This window comes from Meriones unguiculatus, chromosome 17 (genome assembly GCF_030254825.1).
Source record: "Meriones unguiculatus strain TT.TT164.6M chromosome 17, Bangor_MerUng_6.1, whole genome shotgun sequence".
NCBI lineage: Eukaryota > Metazoa > Chordata > Mammalia > Rodentia > Muridae > Meriones > Meriones unguiculatus.
The window spans coordinates 27769845-27789087 of NC_083364.1; the positions used below are offsets into that span (position 1 = coordinate 27769845).

Genomic DNA, 19243 nt, shown 5'->3' on the forward strand with positions numbered 1-19243 from the left:
TCGCTATGTAGCCTCGACTCACCTGGACCTCTCTAAGTAGATCAGGCTGACTTTAAACTCACTGAGGTTCACCTGCCTCTGCCTCCTAAGTGATGGGATTAAAGGTCTGAGCCATCAAGACCAACAAACATAGCTTTTCTCCTTCTTTCTTTTTAACAGACTTAACTCACTTGATTTGTCTTGTATAAAAACCCATAGGTGGTGGCCACAATTGGAGCCTGAGTGTGCCTTTTCACAAGATGATCAGTAAATTTCTGATGAGCAGACCCGGTGAATAGTTTCTTTCCAGAGGTCATAGGTCAGGTAGCTGTAGGTGGTGAAGATGGCATCAAAGGTGGCCTTGGCAAAGTTGTGCAGTGTGACAGCCCCTGTCTGATGTGTAGAGTCTTCAATCCCAGTCATCAGCAGCAGCCTCTTGGGCACAGGAGCAGAGATGATGCCAGTGCCTCTGGGTGCAGGGATGAGACGTACTGACACAGAGCAACAGTGACTTGTCACTTTGCACGGAAGACTGTGGGGATTGCAAATGTTGTTCCCACAGTAGCCTCTCCACACAGGGGCCATGGAAAGCTTGACTAAGATGCTGGCACCTTGGATGGCATGGCCTACCCCCTTGGAGCACTTAACATCAAGAGCCACATGAGTGTTGTAGTCCCCAATAGTGACAAAAGCCTTGAATCTGGTCCCCTGGCCAGCTAAGTCTGTTTCTACACTGGCATGATCTTTACAGGCTCAACCTTTAGGGATGGACCCAGGAAAAAGCTTATTATCCTGGATTCCTTGATGGACAGAAAGAACAGGTGAATCTCTTCCAGTGACTTAATCTTTGTATCCTTGATCAGGGGGCGAAGCTTGGTGACAGAGGTCTACTCCTGTCTTTGGCCTTACCTTGTGACTGAAGCATGCTTCTGAAACTCTTGATTGTTGCCCCAGATAGGGTCATGCAACTGAATGTGGTGGTAACAAAAAAAAAAAAATTAGTAACAGTTAAAGGTACTACTGCCATTAAAAATGGCAGAAGTAGTTTGTGGGAAAAGGTATAATAATGAAACAATAAAACTCCTTTCTAAAATGATGTCCCCACAAAACTTTCTGACATGAGAAATGAAGAATCTTTTTACGAGGCTTGAGGGCAGCGTAGTCTGTGATTCAGTTAGATGACAACATGATGTTTTAACACTGCAGAGATATTACTGTATATAGGATAATTTTTATGAAGGATGTGTACATGAGGAGTTATTGTTTGTCAGCTCTTTGGATGGGCACACTATGAAAATAGTTATCTAAGAATTGAATATTTTACCAGCAAAAGCTTATAGCGGAAAGATGTAAGCCTTTACATATGGTTTCTAGGACAACTGTACTGGAGTCATTATGGGTAAGAATCTGGGCTTTGGAGTGAGAGTTAAAGACAGTGGCAATGAAAATTCTCTCTCTCCACTTCTCTCTCTCTCTCTCTCTCTCTCTCTCTCTCTCTCTCATGTGTGTGTACTCCCATGTGTATGTGTGATCACCTGTGAAAGCAAGCATATGTGGAAGCCAGTCACTGACATCAGAGTGTCTTTGCTCTCTGGCTTCTCCATGTTATTTCTAAAACATGGTCCTCGCTAAAGCTGAAGCTTGAGGTCTGGAATAAACTGGCTGGAGAGTAAGGCCTGAGGATCCTTCTATCTTTATCCCTCAGCTCTGGGATTAAGACCCTCATTGTCATGCTCAGCTTTTCCGTGGGTACAGGGATCTGAACTCAGATCCTTGTGTTTGGGTATCAGGCACTTTTCTCATTGAGTGATCCCTGTAGCCCCAACAGGCCATTTTTATTCAACATTATACAGTCCACAGGCTGCATTGTAGCCAAGAAAACTCATTACTGGAGTTAGATGGTGTGCTTCAAAATACCACTGAAATCATTGTGGTTTTAAAAGCTATTCTCTTAACAGTTATTTGTATTCAAACTTTTGAAAAGGCACGAACTCCAGTTGCATGCTGAGATAAAATGTGAAGTTTAAACAGATGAAACAAGAAGGTAAAAGTTACATGTTTGGTTTCTGGGTTGTTTTTTTTTTTGGGGGGTGGGGAGGTACTGAGCAGAATGATGATTTTCTTTTTAATTTGCATGGTGATTTTCATCTTTCAAAAATGTTCCAGTAGTTGGAAAACAAAACAGAACAAAAACTCCTGTTTAATGGGAGGGAAGATGGCTCAGCAGGTACAGATGCTTGCTGCCCAGCCTGACCACTTGCGTTTGATGCTTGGAACTAAAGCCCACCAAGCAGAAGCAAAGAACCAACTCCTGTAAGCTGTATGCGACATACGCATAAAATAAAGACATGGTTAAAAATTTCACAACTCAGGTGGATACATGATGATGGCACAGATACACACACTGTCTGAACAGCAGCACAGCAGTGACTGCACAGCGACCTACAGACTGAACCGTGGGCCCCAAAACACCAGCGACTGGGTCTCCCAATCTAGAGGAGACCTCACGGTGAGGGAAACAAGCAGGTCTAACCTCAGGTCACCTGGCTAATCCCTGGAAACGTTCCTGGTTCTTGACAATGTTTGGTATCTAGCATCTGGCCACATGCCTGCATGCTGCGCTCACCGACCAGTGAATACTTTCTGGGTATGAAGCTCCAACCTCAGGCCTCCTAATACCCGGGAGCCACAGGAACAACCCCAGACACTGCTCCAAAGCTCAACTTGTCTCCACAGGGAGACCAAACCTCTAGGCTGGTTAGTTCTCTAAGATGGCTGCACCCAGCACACACAGTGTCTGAGCAGGAGCAGCTTATTAACCTCAGAGCAAGAGAGCCAGTGTTGGGGCAGGTGTCTCCAGGACTTCTCCTGGTGAGAGGGGAGCCCGTGGGCTCTTGAGGAGTCCAGTGGGTCCATAAGATCACACACCTGAGAAGAGCTAAGTAGCAAGGAGGGCCAAGGGAGGGTATCAGAATGTCACTCAGAAGGGGAAATAGAATAGACAGCAGAAGTGGAGAAAGAGCAGGAACTGAGCAGGAGATGGAGTGGGGAGGAAAACAACGGTGGGGACCAGATATGGGGAGAACGGGGCTGGGAGGTAAGAGGGCTGGGAACAGGAAGGGAAACTGAGGGGGACATCTCTTTGTCAAGATGGAGGCCTGTGACAGGGTAGGCTCCTGGGAGGACATGGGTGTGACTCTAGCTAAGACCATCCCCATCAAACCAACATAATTGTTTACAGACCTTCAAAGAACAATTCTCAACTTCATATGGAAAAACACAAAACCCAGAATAGCTAAAACAAATCCTGTTCAATAAAAGATCTTCTGGAGATATCTCTATCCCTGATCTCAAGCTGTACTATAGAGCAACAGTAACTAGCCATATAATACAGGATAAACATACTACAATCCACAGACCTAAAGAAGCTAAACAACAAGGAGGACCCTAGGGAAGATGCTTAATTTTCATTCAGAAGGGCAAATAGAATAGACACTGGAAGTGGCTGAAGAGAGGGAACAGGAGCCTACCATAGAGGTCCTGTGAAAGACTCTACCTATCAGGGGATTGAAGCAGAAAGCAGATGCTGAGACTCACAGCAAACTTTGGGCAGAGTGCAGGGAAGCTTATGGAAGAATGGAGAGATAGAAGGACCCAGAGGGAATAGGAGCTCCACAAGAAGACCCACAGAGCAAACAAATATGGCCTGGGGGGGCCTGCAGAGACTGATGCACCAACCAAGGACCATCCATGGAGAGGATCTAGACCCCCTGCTTAGATGTAGCCCATAGGCAGCTCAGTCTCTGTGTGGGTGTCCTAGTAAGGGGAGCAGGGTCTGTCTCTGACATGGACTCTGTTGCCCACTCTTTGATCACTTCCCTCAGGCCACAGAGAAAGAGGATGTAGGCTGTCCTAATGAGACTTGATAGGCTGGGATCAGATGGTAGGGGAAGAGGGTTCCCCCTTTCTGAGGACTAGGGGAGGAGAGAGATGGGGGGAAGAGGGAGGGTGGGACTAGGAGATTATGAGGGAGGGGGCTACATTTGGGATGTAAAATGAATAAATTATAAAAAATAAATTTAAATTTTAAAAGTTTACAACTTTGACATTTAAAAATGTCACTTCAGAGCACAGATTTTAACAAATTTATGTTAAAAGATTAAAGTTTTACTAAACATGTTAAGATTTGAGGGAAAAGAGTAGAGTAGAAAAAGATCTTTAAAAATGTTAACAGCAACATGTGACTTTATAGTTGAAAATAACTTTCCTCAAGATTTAATCGCGAGAGTTATAATTGATTACCTGAGTGCCTGGAGACATAGTTTCAGAAATATTTCATTTTAAAATTTAATGTTATTTTTAATTAGCATACAAATTAATAGGTTTCCTTATGGCATTTTGATACATCGTGTTGGTTGATTGTCCTGAATTTCTATCCTCTCATTTTTTTACCCTTTCCCTACTTATACACACACACACACACACACACACACACACACACACCACTCAGTAGTTCTCTTTCTACTTTCTTATTAGATGCCCACTCCTCTCTCAGAAGCCTTTTCCAACTTTCATGGTCTGCTTTCTAGTTTCATGACCTTTACACACACTCACTCCAACATAAATAAATATACATAACAATTTGAAGCCAGGATTCACATATGAAAGAAGGAGCATTTGACATTTGTCTTGTGAGCCTGTGTATCTTAGTGTTTTTAATACTATGATAAAAGACCATGACCAAAAGCAACTTGCCTTACAGTTTGTAGTCCATTGTCCAGGGAAGTCAGGGCAGGAACTCAAGGCCAGAACCTTGAGAAATTGATGAGGAAGCCATGGAGGAATGCTGCTTATTGGATTGTGCCTCATGGCTTGTTCAGCTGGCCTTCTTTTACAAGACCACGTGCCCAGGGCAGCACCACCTACAATGGGCTAGACTGTCTCACATCAATCACTAATTAAGAAAATGTCACACAGGCCAAGCTGGTGGGGGTGGCTTTTCAGTTGAGGTTCTCTCTTCCTGAATGACTCTACCTCATGTCATTTGACAAACAAAAGCAAAAAAAACAACAACAAAAAACTTGCCAGCACACTGGAAAACATTATTTTTCAGTTCCAACCATTTTCATTCATGTTTCATTATTTCATTTTTCTTTGTGGTTCAACTATATATATATCTATATAAACACATGTCCAGCCACCTGCAGGGAGGAACCAGCCTTACTGCATTCCTTTCCTGCCCACTATAGATAGAGTTGCCCAGATCCCCCCTCTCCCCTAACAAAGGAAGCCAAACACAGTTAATGGTTTTGGTATCTTCCTAGCCAATCAGTTCAAAATGCGCTATCCCCCTTTGTGTTTCAACCAATAGACGCTTGCCAGGCTGGAATTCCCCTGCTTTGGGTGTTCTGGGAGGGACTGGAATTGAGCTCAAAGCTCTACTCTCAACCACTGCATTGGTGAGGGTGTGGGCCTGAGCTTGAACTTGTAATAAAAAGATCCTCATGTGTTTTGCAAAGGACTAGACTCCTGGCAGTCTTTTGGGGTGGGGGTTAAGGGGTCTTGACAATCAGGCACAACACCTCCGCCTCCTTGAGTGCTTGGATTAAAAGTGTGTGCTACCACGCTTGGCTTCTAGATATTTTTTATTAAGCTATTGTTAATGGGATATTTTCGCTTTTTTTTTTCTGGGCAAGATTGCTATTTGTATATATAAAAGCTACTGATTTTTTTATCCTAACCATTTATCCTAAAACTTTACTGAAAGTGTTTACCAGATGTAGAACTTTTATTGTGGACTCTTCAAGGTTAAGAACAGTGCAGAATCATGCTGTCTGCAAATAGAGATAGTTTAATTTTTTTACTTCTAATTTTTATCTCTTTTGTATCTTTTCACTCTAGCTAAAATATATGAGCACTACATTGGGTAAGAGTGGAGAGACAACATCCCTTTGTTTCATTTCAGACTTTAGAGAAAATGCTTTCAGCTTTTCCCCCATTTAATATGATGTTAACTATAAGATCTGTCGTATATAGCCTTTACAATTATTCCTAGTTTCTTCAGAGCCTTCATTAAGACTAGATGCTGGACTTTTCAAAGAACCAACTCTGTGTTTAATTAATTTATTGTATTGTTCTTTAATTTTCTGCTGTTAATTTTGCCCCAACTCTATTACGTTTTTTTCCATCTGCTGAACTTATATTTGGCTTCTATTTGTTTTTCTATGCCCTTGAAGTCATCTCTAGGTCATTTGAGATTGCTCTGATGGTTTTTAATATAAACACACACAGCTATAATTTTTCTCTTTGAACTGCCGTGGCTGTATCCCAGAGTTTCTGATGGATTGGGCTCTAATGTCCATTTGGTTCCAGGGGATTTTTAATTTCCTCTCTGATTTTCTCCATAGCCACAATTTATTCAAAAGGGTATTACTCAGTTTCTTACTGTTTGTGTGTCATCTGAAGTTAGTACTAGTATCAGCACTTTGTGCTGATAAAAAAAAAAAACGATTTTTTTTTAAAGTTGTTTTGTGGCTTGTGATGTGACAAAATTTAGACAGGAGTTTATGCCTCACTGAAAAGAATATGTATTCTCTATCTGTTGCCTGGAGTTATGGCACATGGGTTGATAATATGCATGCATGTGTGTGTGCGCACACACACACACACACACACACACACACACACACACACACTATCTAATACAAATCTCAGCACCAGACACAGGAAATTCTTTGAGCTACTTATTGGTCAAGGCATGGGCTGAGATTCTCCAAAACAAAATGGTTGTTCCCGTTGCTCTTGTTTGCTTCCTAGAACATGAAGAAAAGACTCTATTGCTGAAGACATCATACAGTTTGAACACAGCATTTGGAGTGATTGAGCTTGAACAACAAACCTGGCCGCATCTTCCCTGAGAACTAGCCCTCATAGTAGCCAAAGCTGCTATGCAAGCTGTCAAAGGAGAAAAGCAATCAATAGTCCTATCCAGCTATTACGCCTGACCACAACAACGACCAGCCTGGCAAGACATCTCCAAGGGTGCAATAGTTGCTCCTTTATCTTGAGGGGCAATCATTGGCCCTCTAATGAGACTTAAGTTCCTCTCAACTGGAATTAATGGTAGGAATTAATGTCTGCTATCATAAACTTAGCCAACTTCACATGGCTGAAGAAGACATAGAACATAGCACAGAACCTTCTACTGACATTTTCCTAAACCAGTATATTTTTAACCATATTCTAAACACACCTTATACTCACAGATAGGTGCAGTCCTCTCCCCTTATCAAAGAAGCTATTTTCTGCAGCGGGCAGACTATTAAACATGCGACTCTCCCTCATTCCTGGGGTCATTGGCCACTGATCCTTAGGAACAAGGGAGCAGAACTGATAAACTAGGGATTCAATGGCCCGTGAGCACCAATGGAAATGACCTCCAGGGGTCAGCTCGGGGCTAAACAAAGGTTAAATAGAACTTTGGGGATGGAGTGGATATCTATGGTGGGTAAAAATCTTCGGCTGAAGGGCTAAGGTACTAAGATGCTTCATTAACATGGAGAGGCATTCCAGGAATCCCTGTCGAATGCTGAACAGATTCTATAGGGAGAAAAGACCCGTAATTTCCCTAAAGACTGTGTGACATTCTTCAGGTAGAGAGCGTGGGGGTCTGGCTTCCCCAGGCAGAGAAGAGGAAGCCTCGCTGGCAAAGGGAGTTCTCCATTTTGCACCAAGCTCAGGGCTTTCTGGTAATGGCCTACTTCGACCTCATCATCAGGGTTTCTGATGGACATGTGATGAAAACACAGAGAATTAATGTGTGGGGTGCCCAATCCCAACTGATACATCTACAACACAACCCTTACAGCTAAGGCTCAGGGGACATCATAGAACAGAGGACAGAATGAGTCTAAAAACAAAAGGACCAGGATGCTTGCTGTGAGATAGTGTCCTTTAGACATGACCAGAAAAAAAAAAATGCACCCAAGAACTATGAACAGTGTGGTTGCTTAAACAAGACCTGCAAAATTTGCAACATTACTTAACAAGCCAACATGAACAGGGAAAGTATCCCAAGGCCCCACCCCTAGATGAAGAAGCACATGCAATCAATGGGTGTTGAGCGAGAATCAGTCTTCTCCAGGGATGAGTCCCTGATGATCCAATTCCAAGTTGTCAACCTGAAACCCAGGTGCATGCAAGCAACACTAAATGGACTCAGTAAGATGTGTGTGTGTGTGTGTTTGTGTGTGTGTAACAGTAATAAAAAAAAAAAGAAGGCCATGAGCTTGAGAATGGGAGGAAATGGAGAAGAGGGAGATGGGTGGAAATGATTGGATGAAAGTTAAAAAAAATTAAATTACAGCTGTATGTGTTAGTATTTAGGCAGCCTGCTTCTGGGTTGCCTAACAACCTGCGATGCCATCATGTGTTGCCTGCCGGGTAGTTGCACCTGGCAGGCATGGTTCAGTTGCTCTATGAAAGGGCCAACCTGCTACTTTGTCATTGTCTTACTCTTTTGCTCTCTTATTCTTCCCTTCTCTTGCTTTCTTGCCCTTCTCTCTATCAGGATGCTCCCTCCCCCCACCATCTCTCTCTCTTTTTTTCTCTCTTTGTCTCCATCCAATAAATCTGTTTCATATAATACCTGTTGTGGGCATGGCACCATTTTAAGATAAATACTAGCATTATGTACATGTAAAAACAGAAAATAAAAATAAAGGTCTCTCAAGAGATAGATCATCCAGTCAGCTGCTTGTCATGCTAGCATGAAAATCTGTGTTTGATCCCCAGAATCCATGCTGCTTCATGGGTATGGCAGCGTCTACTTTAAAAATAATATAACACTGGGGAGAGAGAGAGAGAGAGGTGTGGATCTCTGGGGCTTACTGTCTAGACTAGACAGCCTAGGTTAAACAACAAATTTTAGGCCAAATGAGAAAGGGTTGTGTTGTGTGGGTGCCACTCTCCTCTGCAGTGGGCTTGAGAAACACTGGTTCAGTCTTTGATAATATCTTCTTTTGGTCTCAGGCCCAGTCATTTGCTTCCTGGGACAATGGCAAAAGAAGAGAGAGTAGATGGAAATCTCTTGATTTCAGATTCCTGTAGTGTTTTCTGGTATGTCTCTTGTACTGTGGCTCACTTTTAATCTCTAGCCTGTGTGCTCAGTCTCTACTTGCTCAGCAGTGTGTCCTGTGACTCTCCCATGCTGGAGCCCTTCAGTGTACTCTGTATGCTCCTGTGGCCACTCAGAGTGGTTGGGTATAGCAGACTCTGTGAAAAGCTTCTGTCTGGTCTTATTTCTGCTTCGAGGTTCTCTTTCTACAACCTCTATTGCTGGCTGTTTGTTTTTGCCTTCTTCTGTCTAAATACTCAGATGTTCAGTGAACTGAGATGGGGTGAGCTCAGAAAGGGGTTTACTTTGTTTTCTTCTTCCACTCCCGCACACAGGCTGTCTCTGGCCTATCTTCCTAGAATCTCACCTTCAGAAATATTTCCCTTCATATTGGGTTTGTAAACTACAGTCAGTTTTCACACACACACACACACACACACACACACACACACACACACACACACACACAGCCTAGTAGCTGCCATTGACCATTTAAGAAAAATTTGCAGAGTTCCAAGTGACAGCAGTTTAAAACTTAAATTTTATTTTTGAAAACTCATTAAATATATTTTGGATTGGATTTAGGACAGAATTACCAACAACTTCTGGACCGGCTCTGAACATTCTACTGCTGTTTTGTATTATCTATTTGTGGGCAGAGGCATGTTCAGCTTCTCTGATCATAAAATTGAAATATCTACCACCTGAAATGATGAAGGTGTTCTAAACCCTACAGCACTGAATATTTGACCATGATTTAGGTCTATGTGAAGAAACAAGCATGTCTCTGTCATTAGTGTAAGTCTTAGTGTTTTTGATACTGTGATGTACACCATTACCAAAAGCAACTTGGGGAGGAAAGGGTTTATTTCATGTACACTTTATATCACACTCCATCATCACTGAGGGAAGCCAGAACAGGAACTCAAGCAAGGCAGGAACCTGGAGGCAGGAACTGATGAAAAGGTCATGGCTGGGTGCTCCTTACTGGCTTACTCCTCATGGCTTGTCCAGCCTGCTTTCTTATACAACACACCACCATCTGCCCTTATGGAGGTGTTTTCTCAGTTTTCCCTCTCCTCAGATATGTCTACCTTGGTGTTAAATTGACAAAATCCAGTCATCACAGTGCAAACATTTGCTTCAATACCTAACGAGTGGCAAATTAGAGGTATAGCATCATATTCTTCTAAGATAAAAGGTTTTGATGAGCATCATAAATGTTAGGTTTGTCAACTTATTTTATATACTTACACATCAGGGATTCTATAAAAATTAATTGAGTGAGTGAAAGGGTTCATGGATAGCAAATGCCTGAGCTTCTGACCTTCCTATGTGAGTTACCTGGGCATGGATGTGAGCAATTCATTTGAGAAATGTGCCTAGGATATGAGAAAAGTTATTGGTGGTAGTTGGAAGGGAGTGTGAAGTTTTGGAAATGTGTTTTTTTATTATTAATGTATTTATTTAATCACTTTACAGCCCAAATGAAGCCCCTTCCCTCCTCTCCTCCCAGTCTCACCTTCATACTCCATTTCTCCTTCTTCTTCTCCTCAGAGATGGGGAAGCCCCCATGGCATATCAAGTCTCAGCACATCCTCTCTCACTGAGGTCAGACAAGGCTGGACCTAGGCTCCCTACATATATGTAGCATATGTGCAGGGTCATCATGTGGGTCTCCTAACAATTGGAGTAGGGGCTGTCTCTGATTCTATTGCCTGCTTTTGAAAACCTTTTGAGCCAGGAAAGACAGCAGGATGTTTAAATGGCAAATGCAAGTGGCCAGGCAGGGGTGGGGAAAGATTACTGATATGGAAAAGGAGAAATTAAAATGTAAATATTTAGGAGAAGGACTGAAGTCATTGCTCAACTTAGGTGGAAGGCTAGTGTGGAAGTAGAGGCAGAGGAAGAAAGGACAGATGCAGACTCCAGAGGCTTTCTCACAGTTGTGGCAGGAGATGGTCCTCTAAAGAGATAAGGACTGTGGTCAGAGTCAGCCCCTGCTCCCATTTTAGGAGTCCCACATGAAGACCCAACTGCACAAGTTACATATGTGCAGAGGACCTAGGTACATCCCATGCAAGCTTTGTTCGGCAGTTCAGTCTCTGTGAGCCCCTGTGGGCCCAGGTTAGTTGATTCTGTGTTTTCTTGTGTCCTTGACCACTCTGACTCTTTCAGCCTTTCCTCCTCTTCCACAGGATTCCCAGAGCTCCACTTAATGTTTGACTGTGGGTCTCTGCAGCAGTTTCCATCAACTGCTGGGTGAAGTCTCCCTGGTGACAGTTATACCAGGCTCCTGTCTGCAAGTATAGCAGAGCATCATTAATAATGTCAGGAGTGGGCTCCCTCTGATGGCATGGGTCTCAAACTGGGCCAGTCTTTGGTTTGCCCTTCCCTTACTCTGCTTCATCTTTTACCCCTGCACATCTTGTAGGCAGGACAAATTGTGGGTCTAATATTTTGTGACCGGATTAGTGTCTCAGTTCCTCCATTGGAAATCTTGTCTCGTTTCAGGAGATAGCTAGTTCAGGCTTCATATCCCCTATTGCTGGGTGTCTTAGCTAGGGGTCATCCTCATGGATTCCTGGGAGTTTCTACTGCTCATCCCAGAGATGCTGCACACCTTCCCCTATCCACTTGTCTCTCCCAGTATTCTCTCCCTCTGTCCTTCCTCCACTTCATCCCTCCTGTTCCCCTTCCCAGCCCTCTTCTGCCCAGTTGCATCTCTTTTTCCTGACTGGGCTGCTTGTCTAGCCTCAATAGAAGATGATGCTCCTAGTCTAATTGTAATTTGATAGGCCAAGAGGGTTAGGTGGGGGAGAGGAGATGGAAGGGAGGGACTGGAAGAAAAGAAGGGAGGGAAAGCTGCAATTGAGATGTAAAATAAATAAATAACTTAATCAATAATCAAGGAGAGAGAGAAGAGAGAGAGATAGAGACACTGATGCAGAGAGGGGATCAGTGAAGCAGCAAACTGAAATCTGTCAAGAATGAACAGAATTTGAAACTGACACTGCCAACATGAAGAGATGTGACTAATATGGAAGACTCTGTTGAGACTGAAGACACAACTGTGCGATATGGACGTTGATGTGCGTGTGCATGTTGCGGGGGCTGGTCGGGGAGGGAGGGAGGGTGGGACACGGGGTGGTGGAGATTTCCCAACAGTATTCAGGAACTGGTCTAAAACAGATAGATGCAAATGAGGATGAGGCTTTTGTAGCCAGATGGGACAAGTCAAATAGGCCGTGTTTGCTAAGCTGGTAAAAGGCACTGATGGGCAGAGAAAGCAGCAGATGGCAAGGCCCAAAAACAAGTTTGGTGGAACTAACTGAATGAGAGAAGTGGTCATAGAGGTGAATGTGACAAGGCGGAGTGTATGGCCACGGGCCTGAATGACTTAAATAAGTGGACATTAGGACATTTGGACGGTGACATTTACTTTCTACATGCAGGTTGACTTACCTTGGCAGAAGTGTAAAGGGTTGTGCTAGGCATTACAGAGTCTAAATACTGACTTATTTCAGTTCTCAATTGTTCCATCCATAAAGAGAAACTCAAGAGTACTTGTTACACTTCAGATCTGTCTAGCATTTCATGCAGGGAACAGAAGCACTTTAGATGGCCGCAAATGATACTGATCATTGTGTGCTCGCTGGCCTGAGGGTTCACTTAGACATTATAATCCTTTTCAAATAAACATCTGCTTGATCCACTTATGCTACGCGTTTTTGACTCGCACCAGAACAAGATATACTGGGTTGCTTTTATTTTCATGTTTAATTTTCAGTTTGGAGGAATGATGCACCCTCATATTTCACAGACCATGGATTAGAAGAGGGTTAAAACCGTCACCTCCAGCTGACACTGGTGATGAGTTACGCAATGGACTTGCCACCACGTGAACTGCCTCACCTACGCACTACAGCCCATTCCTGGCAGATCTCCACATCTGGGTCTTTAATTCCTAATGTGCTGTTTGGAATTCCCAGGTGCCATGGGAGAGAGAAGGCTGGTGGATGAGTTAACCCATTTCACTGTTGTTTAGCATTGAGCAAGAGTTTTATTCAGTCATTCCTTTGGATGAATGAATCACTCTGGTAGCTTCTCTCTCTTACCTGTGTAGTTCTGCGTGTTGGCGATATCACAGATAAAACTGCTTGCTCTTGCAATGAAAGGTATTACCAAATAGCTAACATTCTGCTGAAACATCCTTTCTCCCAGGTAAGTAGACTGAGACTGATTTATGCCACCTCTTTCCTCTTCTTGGGAACTGTTTCACACACTGCTCCCTTCTTTCTGTCTCAGTCTGGCCTCCCAGCTTTCTCTGAGTGAAAGGTGAGCTCAACCGTGGATTGACATTCCATCTCTTGGAGTCCACCACACTCAGGGTCACTATTCTGCTACACACTTGGGGCAACTTGGTGACATCAACAGCACTAACAAGAAGCTCAGGGGAGTCTTCTGCACTTGTTCCTGTAGACTCAAAACCCTAGAGCCCAGATCCATTCACCAGATGCCAGAACTCCAACTGAATCTGGAGTTTAGCTATCCCAGTAATGTATTTCGCGGGGAGGGAAATAGAGGCAGAGAGGCCAGGGAGCTCATCCGGATAATGGCAGAGGCTGGGCTCCAGTCCATCTCTACCCATGGTTGATCCAACCCTCTTTATTCACCTGTCTCCCTTTTGGAATATTGTCCGTTCTTCTCCTTATATACCAAGGCCAGGACAGTTTCTCACCTCAGTTCCGTATATTTTTAATTCTGAACATTCGTTTCCAAACCTCAGGAGCTGAACAGGAAAAAAAAAAAGTGAATCTAAAGGTTTATCTGTTAAACCTTTAGACGTGGATTGCAATAGAGACAATACAGGAGAAAACTCACACAAGAGATAAAAATCTCAGTGTGTACAATCTCATGACCTTCATCAGGCTGTAACCTAAATTGGACAGGACAGCATCATTAGTGCCAGGGCTGACGGAGAGGAGCAAGGAGAGAAAATAGCACAGCTGAGTTGCCACCTCAAGCATCACCCCTCACCTCTGCTCACTCGGCTTCTTTGTCTTCAGAACTTGTCATCAGTACTCTGGGTTGTTTTCTGAAGCTGGTAGCCCTCACTAATCTTTCTGTGTTCTTAAGATATGCAAATGACACCCAGTAATTAAGGTTCACAGGGAACGAGTAGCTGCTCTTCAGAAAGAAGTAGGGTTCCACGGTGGATATATATATATATTTTTAAATGGAAATGGAGGTGTCTGATGAAGAGTTGGCAAGAAGAAAGGAAACTACTGACTTCCTTTCTCCCAGCAGCAATGGGAATTCTAACCCAAGTTCCTGGAGCTGCATGGGGAAGGTGCTACACAGAATGGAACATAACATAGGCTGTGAAGTTGGACTGTGAGAACGGACCCAGGAGAAATCAGTGACAGCAATGGAGGACTCTGGGTCAACATGCCTGCCTGCATGAACCCCATGAATTGTCTTGTGTGGGGGAACAAGTCTGAACGCCTGCATGGAAGTCACCATTAGTTGTCCTTTCATGCAGGCACTGAGATTTCCTTGGAGAGCCTGCTTGTTCTTTGGGGTCTTGGCTGCATTTTGTAAGGACTGAAAACTCTGATGTAAGGAAGAACCTTCAAGTACTGGGTTTCCTGCTGCATCTCCATGCTTAGGGTGAGCCTGCAAAGGTAAAAGAGATGATCATTTATCAGGAGTGTAATAGATGGTCTTTCGGCTTTGCATCATAGTGGCCCTGAATGGTCTGTCTCTATTTTTTATAGCTCTCCTCCTTTGCTTTCAATATGGTTTACTGTTAATTAAATCCATGCATTATGGTTGTGGCTGTTTCCATCCATCAGAGGGCAAGGCAGGCCAACTCAGCCACAGGGACTAGACAAATGATGGTTGGCGTCATCTCCCAGAATCACACAGGAGAAAAATGTGTACAGGTGGAAGTGAAAGGACCTGCCTCAGCGCTGCCTCTGCCATTCATGTTTATAGTAGTTTTATCCACTGTGTTTTAATATTATTTAGCTCCACCTGAGACCTGTGCAGTACAAGCTTCCAGAGATGAGCCTGGACATATGATTACAAAGCTGAATTAGATGAACCCACTCAGAAACATCCTTTGAAGAGCATTACTGGCCAATGGGTTATTACAGGGACCATGTAGTCATGGGGATAAAGCATATTATCAGAGATGAAGTGCCGTCAATTTTGTTGCCGATTTTATCTTCTCTGTGTGTGTGCATGTTGTGTGTGTGTGTTTTCTCTCCAACTCAGAAACAGATGCTTTCTTGTTCTAAACATCTCTTCATGTGTAAGTCCTCCATTTGCATGTTCTCTCATCCAAACACCATTATTTCAAGACTTTTACTATTCTTGAAATAATATTCCACAACGATTCACCATTGAGTCCATATTTAAATCATATGACTGCACATATCATCGAATCTAATGGAATATGTATTATTATTTTTATATTTCAGACAAAAAAATATTAAGACTCAGAGAGGGTAAACAGCTCAGCAAATGTGGGGACTAATGTCCCCCGTCTTCTAATTAAACTCAAATAAGCAGCAAGGACCTTAAAAGAGTTTTAAATTATTTTCCATGGTTTGATAGTTTGATGATTCCATTTGTGTGTGCTGAGAAATTTTCACATCTGATTGAGTTCTTTATTTCATCCTCAGATGTTATGAGCTGAGTAGAGAATTAATCTTCAGTCTGTGGGACTGAACTCCTGACCCAGGGAAAAGCACCCAGGCAGCACAGCACTCCCATCACTGCCAGCTGGGACACCAGGCAGACAGTAATCACCCTGAAGGATATAAGGTAGCTCCCCTCTAATGGCTATGTTGAAGGTTGCGAGCCACTAATTTCGGTGTTTCTCTTCCCCGGGTTAGACTCTAGGTATTATTTGGTTTGTCTAAAGGCAGGGGCTTTTGCAGGACAACTATGTTAAAGAGAACAAAGGGCCCTGAGTGGTTTTTCTTGTTGTTGTTTAAATTCTCCTTATCTACACGGAGCATAAGATTCTTACCATCTTCACTATGAAGGCCCAGAAGGGCTTTTACAAGTAAAACTTAAAAGTGAACCCGTTTAGATTTTTAAATTTTCAGCCTATGGACAGGTGTGAGAAATCCAGGTCAAGGTCCTGCTTTGGCCTGCTTGCTGTCTGATATTGGCCTGGGGTGGGCGTGGTGACAGATCCTGCTTCTGTGGGGCTCATGTGTTCACCACAGCCTGAAAACACTGTGCAGACAGCTCTGTCTCTGGCTTTAAGGCCCTGCACTGAAGACTCCTGCAAATGGGTGTCATGTCTGTCTATGTGGTGGCCTTGGTTGACCAGACAGTCCATATAGGACTTTCCTCTCTGGTACACGATTTTTTCAAGCTCATGGAAGTTCTTTGTACCCCTAAATATTCATGTAGTTTTCTACTGATACTGACCCCAAGATCTCAGAGACAGGCCTCGCTAAACCTGAAGCCAAATGGCTTTTACAGAAATGTTATACAGCCTGCCCTTCTGGAGAGCTGAAAGCTTCTTCTGCATTCAGTTTATTTCAGCATGATCTTTGTTCTCTTTGGGGGTTTTCTTAGCAGACTTGGCTCTTGGGCTTGAGAAGCCACCTGGGGCTTCACACCTTGTTTCAGTTCTTGCTCACTCTTCACGGTAGCTGGACGTCATGACAGAGATCAGATATACATGCTTCCGGGAGGAAGAGCCGGACTTGCCCATAGGAGGGGAGGTGTGGGGTGAGGTTAGGAACAAGGTGAAGCGGAACCAAACACTTCTGGTAGGTTTGGACACTTAAATGAGCACTGTGCTCGCTGAGTGTTAGACATGCTACTACCTGCATCTTTTAAATGCATGGAAGATAACCTCAGAGGCTCTACACTGTGTTCCTGTGGCATTAAGGGAAGAAAAGCCAGTACTTCCTTTTGGATTAATTTGACCAATTTACCCATTTCTCTTCCTGCATCATCTGTGTGTTTACAGATTGTGGTTTTCGGCTGGTCGATAGCATCTCTCTTGTGTGTATTTATCAATGCCTGTCTGGGGGCTAACTGTCTGTCTTGCTGTGTCCCCAACAAAAGGCTTCACTCTATATTTATTGCACAACACAGAAAGTATCACAAGGGGAAGGAATGAGGGGATTTTCTTTTTTACAAAAATCACTTTAACAATTTTACAAGGGATTGAGTCACTGACTCTAACTGACCCCAGAGCACTCAGTGCTGCAAACATACCATTATCCAACAGTATCTATCTATAAAAGTTGTTTTTTCGCATTTATGGTAGATATTTGCTGTATAATGTTGCTTTTACTTGCTACCATTACACGCATCCAGACACCCTTGCATTGCTCTCTGGGTCAGGGGCATGAAAAAAGTCCATAAATTAAAATTGAAGCTGTGCATCAGTGTACGCCATCGGAGCTAATTATGTGGGAAATTCAAGGCAAATAAGGCTGGTTGTTACATCGTTCTCCTGAAGGCAGAATAAACAAACAGACTGGGTAGGCAGCAGGATGGCAGGCTAAGTCTTAAATGAGCTCAAGGTACACTAAATCGGCTATGAGGCCCACCAAAAGTTCCAGTCTCTTTAAAAGTAAGAGATGTTTTTACACAATTCTAGCACCATACATATTTATGATTTTTCTCCCTGTTTTATAATTTTGAAATATTGATATTTTATATTCCCAAGACATTTAGCAAAGGCTTTCTGGTACGGCAAAGAAACATGGAACATAGTCACAGCAGCAATTAAAATGTAAATATGACCATATATCAGTGCTGCTAACTATTTTAACCACTCAGTCCAAAAAACAGCCCTGTGACGTGGTAATATTCTTATCCCAATTTTATTTTAAATGGGGAGACTGAGGTACAGAAAGGCTTAGAAACGTGACAAATGATAGAACCAGGACTCAGGATAAGCAGTCTGACTCCGGATCACTGCTCCAATGACGAAATGAGTGTATTGAGGTTAGAAGGAGTAAGTGAGAGACAGGTGAAAAGAGCAGGGATCCAAAAAGGCAAGGTGGTCAATTCTGAAAAAGGATGGTTGTTGGAGGTTGGTATAATCCTAATTACTGGCCCTGAAGATATGGTTACTGCCCACTGCATACACCCATCCTTGTTTGGGTAAACCTACTTAAGGTGTACCTGACTGGTTGATTAAACACTTTATCCCTGGGCAGGACAGAATGGGGTAGGCATGGCTGGGGTTCCTGGGCTTTTGAGGAGAATCACGGAAGACAGTAGATGGGAAGAGAGGAAGAAGGAGGATACCATCATGGGTTAGTGTGGAGAAAAAAAACCATGTGAGGCTGGGAGAAAAGACTCCAATAATGCTGTAAAAAGGCCCAGATGAAGAATACAAACAAATACCATGGGGTTACGGATGGAAGATAGATTAGATGAGGATGGTTAAGGAGGATGGCATTGGATGGGGGCTGAGAAATGGATGATAAGGATATTGAGACAGTATAAGTGAAATATCTGCCCACCCCAAGGTAAATAAGGCAATTATACATCTATCAGGTGTCTGTGTCTTATTATTTGTGACAGCAAGTTAAATTAAACCATCGCAATAATCTTAATATAGCCTGACACCTTTCATTTATTTTTATATGCAACAGAGGGTATAGAAAATGTGATTTTCAGTAGTTCAGAGTGGGACTGAGTCTCTGAGATTAGCCTTTTCTTCTTTGTAGACCCAGCATTACCTGATTATAGGTATTGACTGAATAGGCCATCAGCCGTTCAAAGCCAACTCTCTAATTCTGCTTTTTCTCAAGTTCAGTGGTTCCCTGTTCTGACAATCTATAACAACAACTCTGAGGCTCTGGGGCCTTGGTGGTATAGTTTCAATACCTTCTTTCCCCTCCATGCTAACTTTCTGAGGTGGTGCTAACCAGAGCTGTGGTCCACTTGAGGATGTGCTTAGTGGCTCAGGACAGGAATTCTCAGGGAAGCAGTATGAAGATACTCATTCAGATTCCCCATGCCTCTGATGGTTACTGTTGCCAATTCATCCTGTCTTTGGCAATGTGCATACTTCTGTAGAAAGAATATGTTGTATAGTGTATGAATGCAACACCTGTCAATAAGAAACCTATGGCCTATAGGAAAGGGTAGAAT

General features: G+C 43.2%; 1 pseudogene; it reads right to left on the bottom strand.

Annotated features, from left to right (window-relative positions):
• Nucleotides 1–243: 243 nt before the first annotated feature.
• Nucleotides 244–18858, bottom strand: LOC110548129 (small ribosomal subunit protein uS5-like; annotated as a pseudogene).
• Between the last annotated feature and the right edge of the window lie 385 nt (nt 18859–19243).